Here is a 15,612-nt window from a genome sequence, read left to right as displayed (position 1 = left end):
AGGCGAGAGCAGCTGAAAATGGAGGCATGGAGTCACATGGGTGGCATTGCTTGTAAACTGCATGCATGACCGAAACCACATTTCTCCCAGGTGGCTCTGGAGTTAGTCGTGGACTGGAAGCTGCTTGATCCTATTTTGAAACTCCATTTGGAGCCTTTTGAGACTTTAAGGGACAACAATTTTAGAATTTGTTTCACGAATAAGTATATGCAGTGGTGTGAAAAAGTGTTGGCCCACTTCCTGATTTTTTTTTATTTTTTTGCATGTTTGTCGCACTTTAATGTTTCAGATCATCAAACTAATTTAAATATTAATCAAAGATAACACAAGTAAACACAACATGCAGTTTTTGAATGGAGTTTTTTATTATGAAGGGAAAACAAAATCCAAACCAACACGGCCCTGTGTGAAAAAGTGTTCGCCTCTTAAACTTAATAACTGGGCCACTCTTAGCAGCAACAACTGCAATCAGGTGTTTGTGATAACTTGCAATGAGTCTGTTACAGCGCAGTGCAGGAATGTTGGCCACTCATCTTGGCAGAATTGTTGTAATTCAGCCACATTGGAGGGTTTTCCAGCATGAACCACCTTTTTAAGGTCATTCCACAGCATCTCAATAGGATTCAGGTCAGGACTTTGACTAGGCCACTCCAAAATTTTCTTCAACCATTCGGAGGTGGATTTGCTGGTGTGTTTTGGATCATTGTCCTGCTGCAGAACCCAAGTTCACTTCAGCTTAAGGTCACCAACAGATGGCCAGACAATCTCCTTCAGGATTTTTTGGTAGACAGCAGAATTCATGGTTCCATTGATCACAGCAAGTCTTCCAGGTCCAGAAGCAGCAAAACAGCCCCAGACCATCACACTACCAACACCATATTTTACTGTTGGGATGAGGATCTTTTTCTGAAATGCTGTGTTACATTTACGCCAGATGTAATGGGACACACCCCTCCCAAAAGATTAAACTTTTGTCTCGTCAGTCCACAGAGTATTTTCCCAAAAGTCTTGGGGGTCATAAAGATGTTTTCTGGCAAAACTGAGACGAGCCTTTATGTTCTTTTTGCTCAGCAGCGGTTTCCGTCTTGGAAGTCTGTCATGCAGGCCAGTTTTGCCCAGTCTCTTTCTTATGGTGGAGTCATGAACACTGACCTTAACTGAGGTGAGAGAGGCCTGCAGTTCTTTAGATGTTGTTGTGGGGTCTTTTGTGAGCTCTTAGATGGGTTGTCGATGCGCTTTCGGGGAAATTTTGGTCGGCCAGCCACTCCTGGGAAGGTTCACCACTGTTCCATGTTTTCTCCATTTGTGGATAATGGCTCTCACTGTGATTTGCTGGAGTCCCAAAGCTTAAGAAATGGCTTTATAACCCTTTATACTTCATACTTGCTTTCTCATTTGTTCCTGAATTTCTTTGGATCTCAACATGGTGTGTAGCTTTTGAGGATCTTTTGGTCTACTTTGTCAGGCAGGTCCTATTTAAGTGATTTATTGATTGCGAGCAGGTGTGGCAGTAATCAGGCCTTGGTGTGGCTAGAGAAACTGAACTCAGGTGTGATAAACCACAGTTATGTTTTAATGTTTTAACACTTTTTCACACAGGACCATGTGGGTTTGGATTTTGTTTTCCCTTTATAAAAAAGCCCCTTCATTTAAAAACTGCATGTTGTGTTTATTTGTGTTATCTTTGATTAATATTTTAATTTGTTTGATGATCTGCAACATTCAATAGGACAAACATGCAAAAAAAAAAAAAAAAAAAATCAGGAAGGGGGCCAACACTTTTTCACACCACTGTATATATATATATATATATATATGTATGTATATGTATATGTGTGTGAGTGTGTCAACAGCCTGAAAAAAATGTGTGGTTTTTTTAATGCTATTGGAGCACAAGGAACCATATTTATGGAGCAGTTCTTGTCGGATTTCTTGTTAAATTTAATCATAAGCTTGGTGAACAGTTTTGGAGAATTAAACTTTTCCCAGTTCAAAGAGATAGGAGCTGCAACTGCATGCCCGATAAGTGTTTCAAAGAAGGCCGCCGAGTGACATGATTTGACCTAAAGGGACTTTAATAGGCAAATCCACACATGAAGGGCAGGAAAACACACACCAAAATGACCTTGTGATCAGAGAAACAACTCTGCACTGAATAGAACTGACAAACTGGTGATGGTGATTAGCTAATAATGATTTAACCAGGATAGGAACAGTGTTACGAACCCCGTTACTAAAGTGCTCGTTAAAAGGGGTAAGCAACATAAAGACGCACGATAACAAGATAACACTTTGAAATAATTTATTATGGGATCAAAACTCACTTATCAGTAGGCAACTGATAAAGGACAGAGATAGACAGACATAGACCAACGCGACATAGAAACAAACAACATTCAAACACAGCTGAACAGCGGCTGGCGGAAACCTCATGACGCCCACAGGACTCCTCGTCAATCCTCTCAAGCCCTTCTCCCTCAGTGGACGTCAAGCTCTTCACAGAGCTTAAAATAGTGATCGCAACGATCACGCCGCTGTGGGAAACAAACGTATCCCTTCCGTTCCACCCTCTTCTCTCTTTACTCTGATGTTATATAGGCTATCCAGCCTAAATACTAGACCAGCTGCAGGTGTGTAGGGGCGGAGCCTATTATGAAAGAGAGAACCGGATCAATGAAAGAGATATACACAAATAACCTAACTCTGGCCGTAACAACAGGAAAAAACATAAATGGGCACAAGAGGAAGAAACCAACACAAACAAAAAAGGGGTGTGATATGCAAATATATGTTAGTTTAGATTTGTTTGTAAAACAGTGTAAATGCATAATATAATATTCAAATATAAATAACTATTTTTAAATACGCTGAATTATTAAAAAGGTACACATTTTTGAGCAATTATATAAAAAAACTAGTAAAACTACACATTCTAAACAATTATAGTTTTAAGCAGTGTATTAGTAGTTAGTTAATGTGCAACACTCTGAGAAAAGTCTGTAAAATAGTTCTATGTTAATATGAAGGGATTTTGTGCAATTATTTTTCACAAGTTTTTTTTACCTGCATTTTTGATTATGCATTTATTTTCTGTTTTTGGATTACAGGATTACAACAGACATGGATAATGTACCTTTTACATTTGTCTAGATATTTTTCTCACGGTGTACATCAACAAATGCAAGTACAAGCTACTAACAAAGTGCATCATAAATGAACAATTATTAAATCACTAAATTATTATTATTAATAAATAAAGAATTGCAAATAGCAGCTCAGTTAATTGGCGTGATGTGTGTACTACTAGGCATCTTTGGTTTTCTCTTTTTATAATTTAAATGGTAAATGTGCCTTTTCATCATTTAAGTCCCTTATCAAAAGTTGCCAAATAAATGATAAACATAGCAAAATTTGTTGCTAGGTGCTTTTGGAACATGGCCTATCATAAACAAGAGTCCTGTTTTTCTGAATATCTGCACGATTGCAGTAAACAACAACTGAGTAACTTTCAGACATGAAATTCAGTTTTGCTCTGTCAAAAAGAAAGCAACAAACAGCAGAATATTTGCCTCTGCAACTATAAATGATTAAATCAGGCTAGAAGTACAGTTGTTTGCAAAGCTTAATGTATTAGCATTTTAAATAAATAGGTTGATTTTTAAGGATTCAAGTCACTCCTTAAGACTTGCTGCCACTTACTGCCGGTTGTAGCTTCATATTTAAACAAGTAACTTATTTTTGCAATCAATTAATAATTCTACATTAAAATGTTACATTTATTTTAAACTCAACACAATTCATGCAACATCCATCTGTTGATTTGCTTTATAGTGCTTTAATTTGATTGTTAATAGCCAACAAGTCTTTTGATTTGCATTACATTTAAGAAACTGACATAACCTGTTTTGCTCAGTGTTAATTCAGGAAAGTGACTGCGTTAGAAAACTGATGGATATGAAGCTGTATATGTGACGACAACATTCAAAAGCATCAATTTTCAAATGGCGCAGGATGTTAGAATTGTCTTGATGCCATAATATAATATACAGGTCCTTTTAAAAAAATTAGCATATTGTGATAAAGTTCATTATTTTCTGTAATGTACTGATAAACATTAGACTTTCATATATTTTAGATTTATTACACACAACTGAAGTAGTTCAAGCCTTTTATTGTTTTAATATTGATGATTTTGGCATACAGCTCATGAAAACCCAAAATTCCTATCTCAAAAAATTAGCATATTTCATCCGACCAATAAAAGAAAAGTGTTTTTAATACAAAAAAGTCAACCTTCAAATAATTATGTTCAGTTATGCACTCAATACTTGGTCGGGAATCCTTTTGCAGAAATGACTGCTTCAATGCGGCGTGGCATGGAGACAATCAGCCTGTGGCACTGCTGAGGTGTTATGGAGGCCCAGGATGCTTCGATAGCGGCCTTAAGCTCATCCAGAGTGTTGGGTCTTGAGTCTCTCAACTTTCTCTTCACAATATCCCACAGATTCTCTATGGGGTTCAGGTCAGGAGAGTTGAGCACAGTAATACCATGGTCAGTAAACCATTTACCAGTGGTTTTGGCACTGTGGGCAGGTGCCAGGTCGTGCTGAAAAATGAAATCTTCATCTCCATAAAGCTTTTCAGCAGATGGAAGCATGAAGTGCTCCAAAATCTCCTGATAGCTAGCTGCATTGACCCTGCCCTTGAAAAAACACAGTGGACCAACACCAGCAGCTGACATGACACCCCAGACCATCACTGACTGTGGGTACTTGACACTGGACTTCAGGCATTTTGGCATTTCCCTCTCCCCAGTCTTCCTCCAGACTCTGGCACCTTGATTTCCCAATCACATGCAAAATTTGAGCAACAGTCCAGTGCTGCTTCTCTGTAGCCCAGGTCAGGCGCTTCTGCCGCTGTTTCTGGTTCAAAAGTGGCTTGACCTGGGGAATGCGGCTCCTGTAGCCCATTTCCTGCACTTCTTTCTGTGTCTTACCCTCTTGCTTGAAGGTGTCAATGATGGCCTTCTGGTCGGCAGTCTTACCCATGATTGCGGTTTTGAGTAATGAACCAGGCTGAGAGTTTTTAAAAGCCTCAGGAATATTTTGCAGGTGTTTAGAGTTAATTAGTTGATTCAGATGATTAGGTTAATAGCTCGCTTAGAGAACCTTTCATTATATGCCATTTTTTCTTTTTTGAGATGAGCTGTATGCCAAAATCATCAATATTAAAACAATAAAAGGCTTGAACTACTTCAGTTGTGTGTAATGAATCTAAAATATATGAAAGTCTAATGTTTATCAGTACATTACAGAAAATAATGAACTTTATCACAATATGCAAATTTTTTGAAAAGGACCCTGTATACTGACAAAAAGCACCGTCTTTAGGATGAGACGTTAAACCGTCTTAAACCTTCACCAGTAAACTGGCGTGTGGTGGGCGTTCTGGCGCAATATGGCTGCCGTCGCATTATCCAGGTGAATTAGGAGATTCCTCCCTTATATGTAAAGCGTTTTGAGTACCCAGAAAAGCACTATAAAAATGTAAGGAATTATTATTATTATTATTATTATTATTATTATTATTATTATATTGAGCTTTGTGAGCCTGCTAAACCAGGTTGGATTTGTTTGGTTTTGTCAACTCTAAACATACTCTGCAACTCTGAGATTGTTCATCTTGCTTCATGCTGCAGGTCACAGATGTTCGTGTCTGACTTGTTGAAACACACTCACCTGATCATAAACTCCTCCCTCTTACAGCTCTTACCAGGAAGAGACTGACGTGTTCTTTCTCCTTTCTGTCACACTGACTCTCTTCTCTACTGACAAAACCAATGAACAACCAGCCATCAGTGAAGAACCAGGAGAAACACTTTACAGAAGGACTTTTGTTCAGTTTGTTTCTGAATAGACAGTAGATCTCTGTGATTCTTGTGGAGATTTGTTTTTCAGTCTGTCGTTCAGAAAGTGAAAGTAAAGTTTAGATCGCTGGAGCTCAAAGAGTGAAAATGGCTTCACTATCTGAAGATGATATTTCTTGTCCTGTGTGTCAGGAAATCTTCAAGAATCCTGTTCTTTTATCATGTAGTCACAGTGTCTGTAAAGAGTGTCTTCAACAGTTCTGGAGAACCAAGAAAACTCAGGAGTGTCCCGTCTGCAGGAGAAGATCCTCAAGAGAAGTTCCTCCAACTAATCTTGTGTTAAAAAACTTGTGTGAGTCGTTCCTGAAGGAGAGAAATGAGAGGCGTTCATCAGGATCTGAGGAGATCTGCAGTTTACACAGTGAGAAACTCAAACTCTTCTGTCTGGAGGACAAACAGCCGGTGTGTGTAGTGTGTATGAAATCAAAAAAACACATCAGGCACACAATCAGACCCATCGATGAAGTTGTCCCATCCTATAAGGTGAGAAAAATGAGTTTTTCAACTTTATGTTGTTTTAAAGTCCTGTTTAAGTGTTGATTTGATTGATCAGAGCTGGTTGTGTTTAGTCCAGCTGAACTCCATTATCAATAAAGTTTCATAGATTTGGGGAATTAATAACTACAGGACAAATAGATTTACACCCAGACCCAGTTGATATTGGATAACTATTTCATTACAGATTGTCTTCATTTTATGGCAGGTTTTAATTTCTGAATTAATTTAGTATGAGGTAATCTGGTGTTTTATGTATTTTGTTTAATTCTAGGAGGAGCTCAATACAGCACTGAAAGCATTACAGGAGAAACTTAAGTGCAATGAAAACATGAAAGGAAAGTTTGAGAAAACAGCTGAACACATGAAGGTGAGGAAACAGAATGGAGAGTGATTTGGATTCCAGCTGTAGGATCACTATATACAGTTGTGATCTGATATATTTAATATAATGGATTAGTTGATCTCAGATGTGAATGATGTGATCGTGTCGATGTGTGTCGATGGAGACGATTGAAGTGAATGTGGTTTGATTTCAGTCTCAAGCTGAGCACACAGAGCGTCAGATTAAACAGCAGTTTGAGAAGCTTCATCAGTTTCTCAGAGATGAAGAAGAAGCTACAATCACTGCACTGAGGGAGGAAGAGGAGCAGAAGAAGCAGATGATGAAGGAGAAGCTGGAGGAGATGAACAGACACATCTCAGCTCTTTCACACACAATCAAAGACATGGAGGAGATGATGAAAGCCAGTGATGTCTGCTTTCTAAAGGTCTGATTTCAGATGATTGATTGATTGATTGATGATTGATTGAGTTGTTGATGATCAATGGTGTGTTTGTTCTGCAGGAGTTTCCAGTCTCAATGGAAAGGTGAGTGATCTGCTGGTGTCTCTGGTCTCTCTGCTTCTGATCCAAAGCCACTGCAGTTCTGACTCCTGAATGTTCTTCCAGAGTCCAGATCTCACAGCCGGATCCACAGACGCCTTCTGGAGCTTTGATTGATGTGCCACGTTACTTGGGCAACCTGCCGTTCAGAGTCTGGAAGAAGATGCAGGACATCGTCCAGAACAGTGAGTCTGAAGAGTTCTCCTAAAAAAGAGTTTTCTCTTAAAACCTATTCCCAAAGCTGCTGAGACAAACTTTTACTCAGGAATAGAGAGAAGTCTTAAGTTGAGAGTAAGGGGCGGGGTTGAGCTCAAAGAAAAAAAAAAATTGGGACAATGACCTTTCAAAAGGACAAATTTGGAGATAACTCCCAAAAGAATATAAAAATATGCATGCCTATGTGTGCAAATAAATGCAGTGTGTTTATAAAACTTTTACATTCTGAGGCAGATGATCGGCAATAGCCAATTTAGGATAGTTTGGGATTTGGTCTCAGTGATTTAGGAGTCCTCTTCACTACTGATGTTTCACAGATTTAGGAGCTTAAATGCTTTGTGAAATACTCTTAGAGCAAAAATGTAGGAGTCCTATATAAATTTAGGACTGACACGACCCTTTTAGCTCTAAGATGTTTTGTGAATACGGCCCTGAGCTCTTATACACACACACTGGAAATCATGATGATGAAGATGAGGCCATATTGACAGATTTCAGCATTATGAACCAGATCATCTACTGCACCAAAACCAGCAGCTCACTTTTACAAATAATCAATCCCACAATTCAGTCTGATTCACTCTCATATGTAGTCTAAAGTCACAAAAACATTATTTCCCTTTTGATTATTGCTATTTATATGCTACTTTAATTAGGTTTTATTTGAATATATTTTTATTTATTTAATTTTGTAAGTGTTTTTGTAATTTGAAATAATAATTATTATCTATTTAAGTTCATTTTTAGCATGTGTAATTATAAATCATTTATTTCAGTTTTAGGTTGTCATTTGAATTCTTCATGTTAATTTATTTTATTTAGAGTAGTTGCCAAAACAACATTTCTGAACATTTAAATTTAAATACATTTTCATCTAATATTTATAATTAATTGTAAGCTTTATTTTAATTACTGAATAATTAAATAAATAACTAAATATTTTTAATTGTAGTTTTTGTTAATCTCAGCAAGCTTATTACTATTATCATTATTATTATTACAGTATTATTTCATTGCATTATTGTAGAATAATATCTACTGTTTATTTATTTTGGACAGAATTCAGTAAATACCTTTGTGATTCATAAAAGAGAAACACTGAGGAAAACGATAAAGATATGAACATTATTTACAGCATATCTCTACATGAAAACATGAAATCACTGTAAAGATCTGTTTATTAAAATGATCTTCTGACTATAACTGAATCTAAATGAGAGTAAATGAAAGTGTTTTGAGTTTGTGTCTGTCAGTGTTTGTGATTGAACTTTCAGTATTGATAAATCAGACAGAGAATGACTGACAGTGATGAGAGGAAAATGTCTGATGTGTTTGATCAACAGGACGAGTGTCATAATTCATAATCATCTGTGTTGGGTTCAGTCTTGATCATTATATGAACATCAGAATAACAGCAGCATCTGTTGATTGTGTCTCATCAGCTCCTGTCATTCTGGATCCAAACACGGCTCATCCACGTCTCCTTCTGTCTGATGATCTGACCAGTGTGAGACTCAGCGAAGATCAAACCTGTTCCTGATAATCCAGAGAGATTTGACTGTATTCGCTGTGTTCTGGGTTCAGAGGGTTTTAACTCAGGAACACACTGCTGGGATGTGGAGGTTAAACAGAGTGAATACTGGAGTATTGGAGTAACTACAGCATCAAACCAGAGGAAGGGATATGGTTTCTTCAACACTGGTGTCTGGTGTGTGTCGTATGATGAGGACGGAGTGTCTTTCGGTTCTGGTTTTGGTGTTAAACAGCGTCTTGATCGTGTGAGAGTGAATCTGGACTATGACAGAGGAACGGTGTCATTCTCTGATCCTGTAACTAACACACATCTACACACATTCACAACCTCCTTCACTCACACACTCTTACCATTCTTCAGGTGTTATTCTTCTCTGAGGATCTTATCGATCAATAGTCAGTAATCTGTAGGTCTGGATCTTCCTGCTTTCATCTTTCATCATGTTTCAATATTTAATCCAGATCACATCAGTAAGAGACTGTTGATCTGAACATCAGACCAGAAAACAACTACATTTATTCATCTTTACAAATGAGCAATTATTCAAACACGTGATGAAGGGCTCAAATAAATCATCTTCATCATATCTGACCAATGAGAAACAGTCAGATCATATTTTCTCTAGTGTTATTCCACTATTGATTCAACACATTCTCAGTGTTTGTTGTCAATGAAGAATTGTTGATTTCAGTTCTAGAGATTAATGATCATTTGTTTCCTGAAGTAAATGGATGTAAAAGGTTCTCGCTGATCCACAATGTTGAATCAAATATGAATATTTAGTCTAGAAATACCTGATTCAGCTGTTTATGAATCTGATTCTCAGATCAAATGATGACTATGAATCTATGAAAACAAATATTAATAATCGCTTGTAGAAACTAACAGTGTCAAAGTTGTTACAAACCTGTTTTGTGCTTGTAATGGTGGTGTATTAGATGTAGATTGATGTGGAGAAAAAAGTGATTTAATAGTTTAACATAATGCTGTAACAAAACTAAACGCACCAAATAAAGGGGTGTGAATACTTTTGCAAGGCACTGTATAATATCAATAAATGAACAGGTTTGCATTAAACACACTGTTGCCAGAATCATAAAGTCACCAGGAGTCCAGCTGCAGTTCAAGTTTAGTCAGATTTTCTTTACTTCTGGTACTTATGATGAAAGCACTCATCCAGGGCTGGACTTAACCTGAACAAACTCCAGGAACACAATAACTATGTGCTCTTTTACACCTAACCCTTATTTTACTCACTCGCTCTCATAATCTCATCATTCAGAATTCATTATCATTCACAACCAGTAATTATTCAACCTGATGCTGTTCTAGAGCAGTGGAGGAGCCAGGATGTTTTCATTTTATATTCATTTCAATATAAAACTGTGTTTGACTATGAAATACTGGAGAGTTTTAGTCACTAAAACACAACTGAATGAAAACTGTACTGTACCTGTTTGCTGATGTTTGACCATGTCTATAGGTTTATTAATAAAGTTTCACATTTGGATCCGACTCTTCCTTGCTCCATAACAATAAACAGGAGAAATGGAGATGTGATAAAAGTTATCAGTCTGTCAGCCATCATGTAACATGGTCACCATATTTTTAACCACAGTAACCACAAATCAACCATGATGTTGTTACACTAACTATAGTTTAACCACTGTATCTGCAGTAAAACTGTGTTATACAAATGGTAACCTGATCAATACACCCCAAAAAGGCAGGGTTACTACACTTTTACTATAATAAAACCATGGTCTATTTAATGAACAACACTCATAAATGAAGATTAACATGTTCTTACACAGCAGCGAGTGAACTTTGAAAGTATTTATGAAGTTTAATAAAAAGGAGAGGAGTTGTGAGAAAGCTCTTATTAGACTCCTGCGCCTCCTTGTGGATGATGCTGGAAAACATTTACATAAACCTAAATAAATGGCCATCATCAATCCTTATATTAATATAGAGAACATGCTTAAGTGTCACAGCTCTATGAGAAAGCCTTTCAGACTCAGACTGGAGCTGTTTTAGATGAACTTGGTTCACAAATCAAGCTCTTGAGTCAAAGTCAACATACTGCAACAAACTATTACTGAAACAGACTAAAACTATTCAGCGCTTAGCAAAGTTAACAGAGTTTGTTAAAAATGTGAAAGACTGGATGACCAATAATTTTCTACTGCTAAATTCAGATAAGACTGAGATATTACTTATTGGACCAAAAAACAGTTCACAGAATCTCTTAAACTGCAATTTGCAACTAGACGGATGTACTGTTATTTCCTCTACAGTCAAAAATCTGGGTGTTATGTCTTTTGAAAATCATATTTCTCATGTTACAAAAACAGCATTCTTCCATCTTAGAAACATTGCTAAGCTACGGAACATGTTTCCTGTTTCTGATGCAGAAAAGTTAGTTCATGCATTCATGACGTCTAGACTGGACTATTGTAATGCACTACTAGGTGGTTGTCCTGCTTCTTCAATAAATAAGCTACAGGTGTCCAAAATGCAGCTGCTAGAGTCCTTACCAGATCAAGAAAATATGATCATATTACCCCAATTTTACAGTCTCTACACTGGCTACCTATTAGGTTCCGTATCACTTACAAAATATTACTTCTTACCTATAAGGCCCTTAATGGTTTAGCTCCTGCATACCTAACTAGTCTCCTACTACGCTACAATCCCTCACGCTCCCTAAGGTCGCAAAACTCTGGACTTTTGGTAGTACCTAGGATAGCAAAGTCCACTAAAGGAGGGAGAGCCTTTTCTCATTTGGCTCCCAAACTCTGGAATAGCCTTCCTGATAACGTTCGGGGTTCAGACACACTCTCTATGTTTAAATCTAGATTAAAGACTCATCTCTTTAGCCAAACATTGACATAATGTATCTCATAACGTTGTACTACAGTTACATCTGATCAGATGCACATTAATATTCCTCAGCTTGGGCTAAACCATCATTTTTGGTCGGAAGTTGGAACAGCAGCTACTATCATATGTACATCAACTTAACATACAGTATTCACCACTAATAAGCTACTAAATATATTGTAGTAGCCTAAAACTTTTGTACAGCTGCTCTGCAACGATTTGTATGGTAAAAAGCGCTATACAAATAAACTTGAATTGAATTGAATTAAAAACTTGAATTGAATGATAGTGCGGTCTTAACCGTCTTAGCATTGGGGCGAAAGTAGCCCGAGTGAAACGAGGGCCTCAGCCTCATTCGTCAACGGGCGAAAGTAGCCCGGGGTTATAGCTGCTATCAGAGCAGGGAACGGCCTCGGCCGTTGGAGAGAGGGCGAAAGTAGCCCGAATCAGTTGCAAGGAGAAAATAGTCTCAAGGAGTCTGCTGGAGCAATAAACCGTTAGACAGCTCTACTAGTAGAAGGAGCGTCAGAGAGGAGGGCAACAGAGCCCGGAGTATTGGGGAGATCCAGTTCATAGAACTTAACAAATGTGAGTGGCGTGGACCATCCCGCAGCGTTACAGATATCTTGCAGGGGAACCCCTGACATGAATGGTTTCGACGCCGCAACTTTGCGGGTCGAGTGTGCCTTGGCTTCCATCAGAGAGAGAAGACCAGAGGACTTGTAAGCAATGGAAATGGCATCCGTAATCCACCGACTTAGAGTCAGTTTAGAAGCTGGAAGACCTCTATTGCGAGGACCGAAACACACAAACAACTGGTCCGTCTTCCTCCACAGGGCAGCTCTGTGGACATATGTGTCCAGTGCTCGCACTGGACACATACAGTTAAGCTTCTGCTGTTCCGGTTCCGTGTATGGGGGAGGATAGAAGGCCTGGAGCACTATGGGCCGTGGCACTGCTGACGACACCTTGGGTACATAACCCGGTTTAGGGTGCAGAAACACTTTGACCATTCCAGGGGCAAAGTTGATAAACAAGGGGGCCACTGAAAGGGCCTGTAGATCACCCACTCTCTTTAGAGAGGAGATCGCCTGCAAGAGGGCAGTCTCGAAGGACAACAGCCTGTCCGAAAATCCTTCAATGGGCTCAAACGGAGGGTTGCAAAGAGCCTCAAGTACCACGGCCAGGTCCCACGTAGAGACACGTGAGCGCAACCGGGGCCTCAGCCTCACTGCACCGCGGAGAAATCATGACACCAGGGGAAGTCTTCCAAGGGAAGTAGTACCGAAGGGAGCGTGGAAGGCATCTATGGCCGCCACGTAGCCCTTCAATGTAGAGTAAGCATTGCCGGCCGTAAGGTGGGCTTGCAAGAAGTCCAGTACTGAAGCTAACGGGCAGTAAACTGGTTCAATTTGGTGCTGCTTGCACCATGCGACAAACATATTCCACTTCCCGGTGTATGTTTTTCTCCTAGAGGGAGCTCTGGATTGGAGAATATTCTCAACAACCTCGGTTGAGAGACCGGAATCTAGGAGTCGTGCCCCCTCAGGGGCCACGCCCACAGCTTCCACAACTCCGGGTGGGGGTGCAGGATTGCCCCTCCTGCCTGTGAGAGGAGATCTCTCCTGATCGGATTTTCCCATGCCGGGCCGTCTAGGAGAGAAGTCAGGTCTGAGAACCACACTCGACCCGGCCAGAACGGGGCCACCAGCAGGAGGCGAATCCCGTCCTGGCGCACTCTCTCCAGAACTCCAGGGAGCAGAGCGATCGGGGGAAATGAGTACAGGCGAAGCCTCGGCCATGCCTGTACCATAGCATCCAGTCCCAGGGGAGCAATGGGGACAATGTGTTGTCTCCTGGCTCGCAAAAAGATCTACTTGGGCTTTCCCAAACTTTTTCCACAGGACTTCCACCACATCTGGGTGGAGTCTCCATTCCCCGGGCCTCAGCCCCTGCCTCGACAGGACGTCTGCTCCCACATTGAGATGTCCAGGGATGTAAACTGCTCTGATTGAGAGGAGTTTCCCTTGGGATCACAGGAGGGTCTGGTGCGCCAGCAGACCTCCCTGATGAATGATGTAGGCGGCCACTGATGTGTTGTCGGTGCGAACTAACACGTGGTGACCTCTGAGGTCTGGTAGGAAGTGTTTTAGAGCTAAAAACACAGCACGCATTTCCAGGCAATTGATGTGCCAATTGAGATGGTGCTCGCTCCACAGACCTTGGGCTGAGTGGCCATTCATGACCGCTCCCCACCCGGTGAGCGAAGCATCTGTCGTTAGTGTTACACAACGACAACGAGCTCACAGTACCGGGCCTTGGGACAGAAACCATGCTTTCTTCCACATGTTCAGGGCACGATGGCAGCGCCGCGTGACCTTGATCAAGCGGAATGGGTTGCCCCTCGGGGAAAACCCTTTGGTTCTGAGCCACCACTGTAAAGGTCTCATATGCAGCAGGCCAAAAGGGATCACGTTGGACGCGGCTGCCATGAGACCGAGCAGTACTTGAAACTGCTTCACAGTGAGTGATCGGCCTTCTTTCGGACTCTCTTGCCTGCATGAACGATTGATTTTACCCGAGTGGGAGACATTTGTGCCCGCATCGTGGTTGAATTCCAAACTACGCCGAGATAAGTGGTTCTCTGAACTGGAGAAAGAACACTTTTCTTGGCGTTCAGTCTTAACCCCAGAGACTTCATATGGGCGAGAACGACATCTCGATGTCGAACCGCCAGTTCTCTCGACTTCGCTAGTATGAGCCAGTCGTCTATGTAGTTTAATATGCGGATGCCCTGGAGTCGCAGAGGAGCCAACACAGCATCTACACACTTGGTGAAAGTCCGGGGTGAGAGTGCTAGACTGAAAGGAAGAACTCTGTATTGGTAAGCTTTGCCTCCAAAAGCGAACCTGAGAAACTTCCTGTGTTGTGGAAGGATGGAGATATGAAAATAGGCGTCCTTGAGATCTATTGTGACAAACCAGTCCTCGGACCTGATTTGAGACACGACCTGCTTTATAGTAAGCATCTTGAATTTGAGTTTCAGCACTGCGCGATTGAGCAGTCTGAGGTCTAGAATAGGACGTAAACCTCCATCCTTCTTTGGAACTATGAAGTAGCGGCTGTAAAACCCGCTCTCTGCGAGAGGACGAGGGACCACCTCGATGGCCTCCTTCCTCAGAAGGGTTTCTACTTCCTGTTCCAAGACCAGAGCCCTGCTGAGGGGGCCACGATAGTAGTGGTGATCCCCTGAAAGGGCGGCGGCTGAGCGCCGAACTGAATTTTGTAACCTCTTTTTACTGTTTGCAGGACCCACTGAGATACGTTTGGCAGAAGTTGCCACGCTGCCAAATGATCTACTAAGGGAATCAGCCTCTCGAGGCTGACCTCTGATGGTGTTAGAGTTCGCGAGTCATCCCGCGGGAGCCCACTGCGCCCATAAGCACCAGAAGTGGCAGGGTTAGCGAGCAGATCTCCAGAGGGCACTGGGGAGATGTTATTAGCCCAGGGGGGTCTGCCCTCAGAAGCCCCGAGCCACTGGCGTAAGGGCTTCTTCGCCGAGGACTTCTTCGCCTGAAGGACGGCCCTCAGGTTGCCTTTCGGCTTAGAAGCCCCCGACTTGGAGTGCCTACGGGACCCCTGATGTTGTCTTTGAGGAGGAGTCCGCGTAGCG

The 15,612-nt window shown here is 40.8% G+C and overlaps 1 protein-coding gene and 1 pseudogene across 1 annotated transcript in view; one reads left to right on the top strand and one right to left on the bottom strand.

The window, feature by feature from the left end:
* The window catches only part of LOC141343073 (uncharacterized), a 509,078-nt gene that overhangs the window by 125,585 nt on the left and 367,881 nt on the right, over positions 1 to 15,612 (bottom strand). The gene's annotated exons all lie outside the window — the stretch shown is intronic.
* Positions 5,587 to 9,741, top strand: LOC141327225 (E3 ubiquitin-protein ligase TRIM35-like; annotated as a pseudogene).

The sequence above is a fragment of the Garra rufa genome, chromosome 1, assembly GCF_049309525.1.
Source record: "Garra rufa chromosome 1, GarRuf1.0, whole genome shotgun sequence".
Lineage (NCBI taxonomy): Eukaryota > Metazoa > Chordata > Actinopteri > Cypriniformes > Cyprinidae > Garra > Garra rufa.
This window is presented reverse-complemented; position numbering and strand designations above follow the sequence as displayed.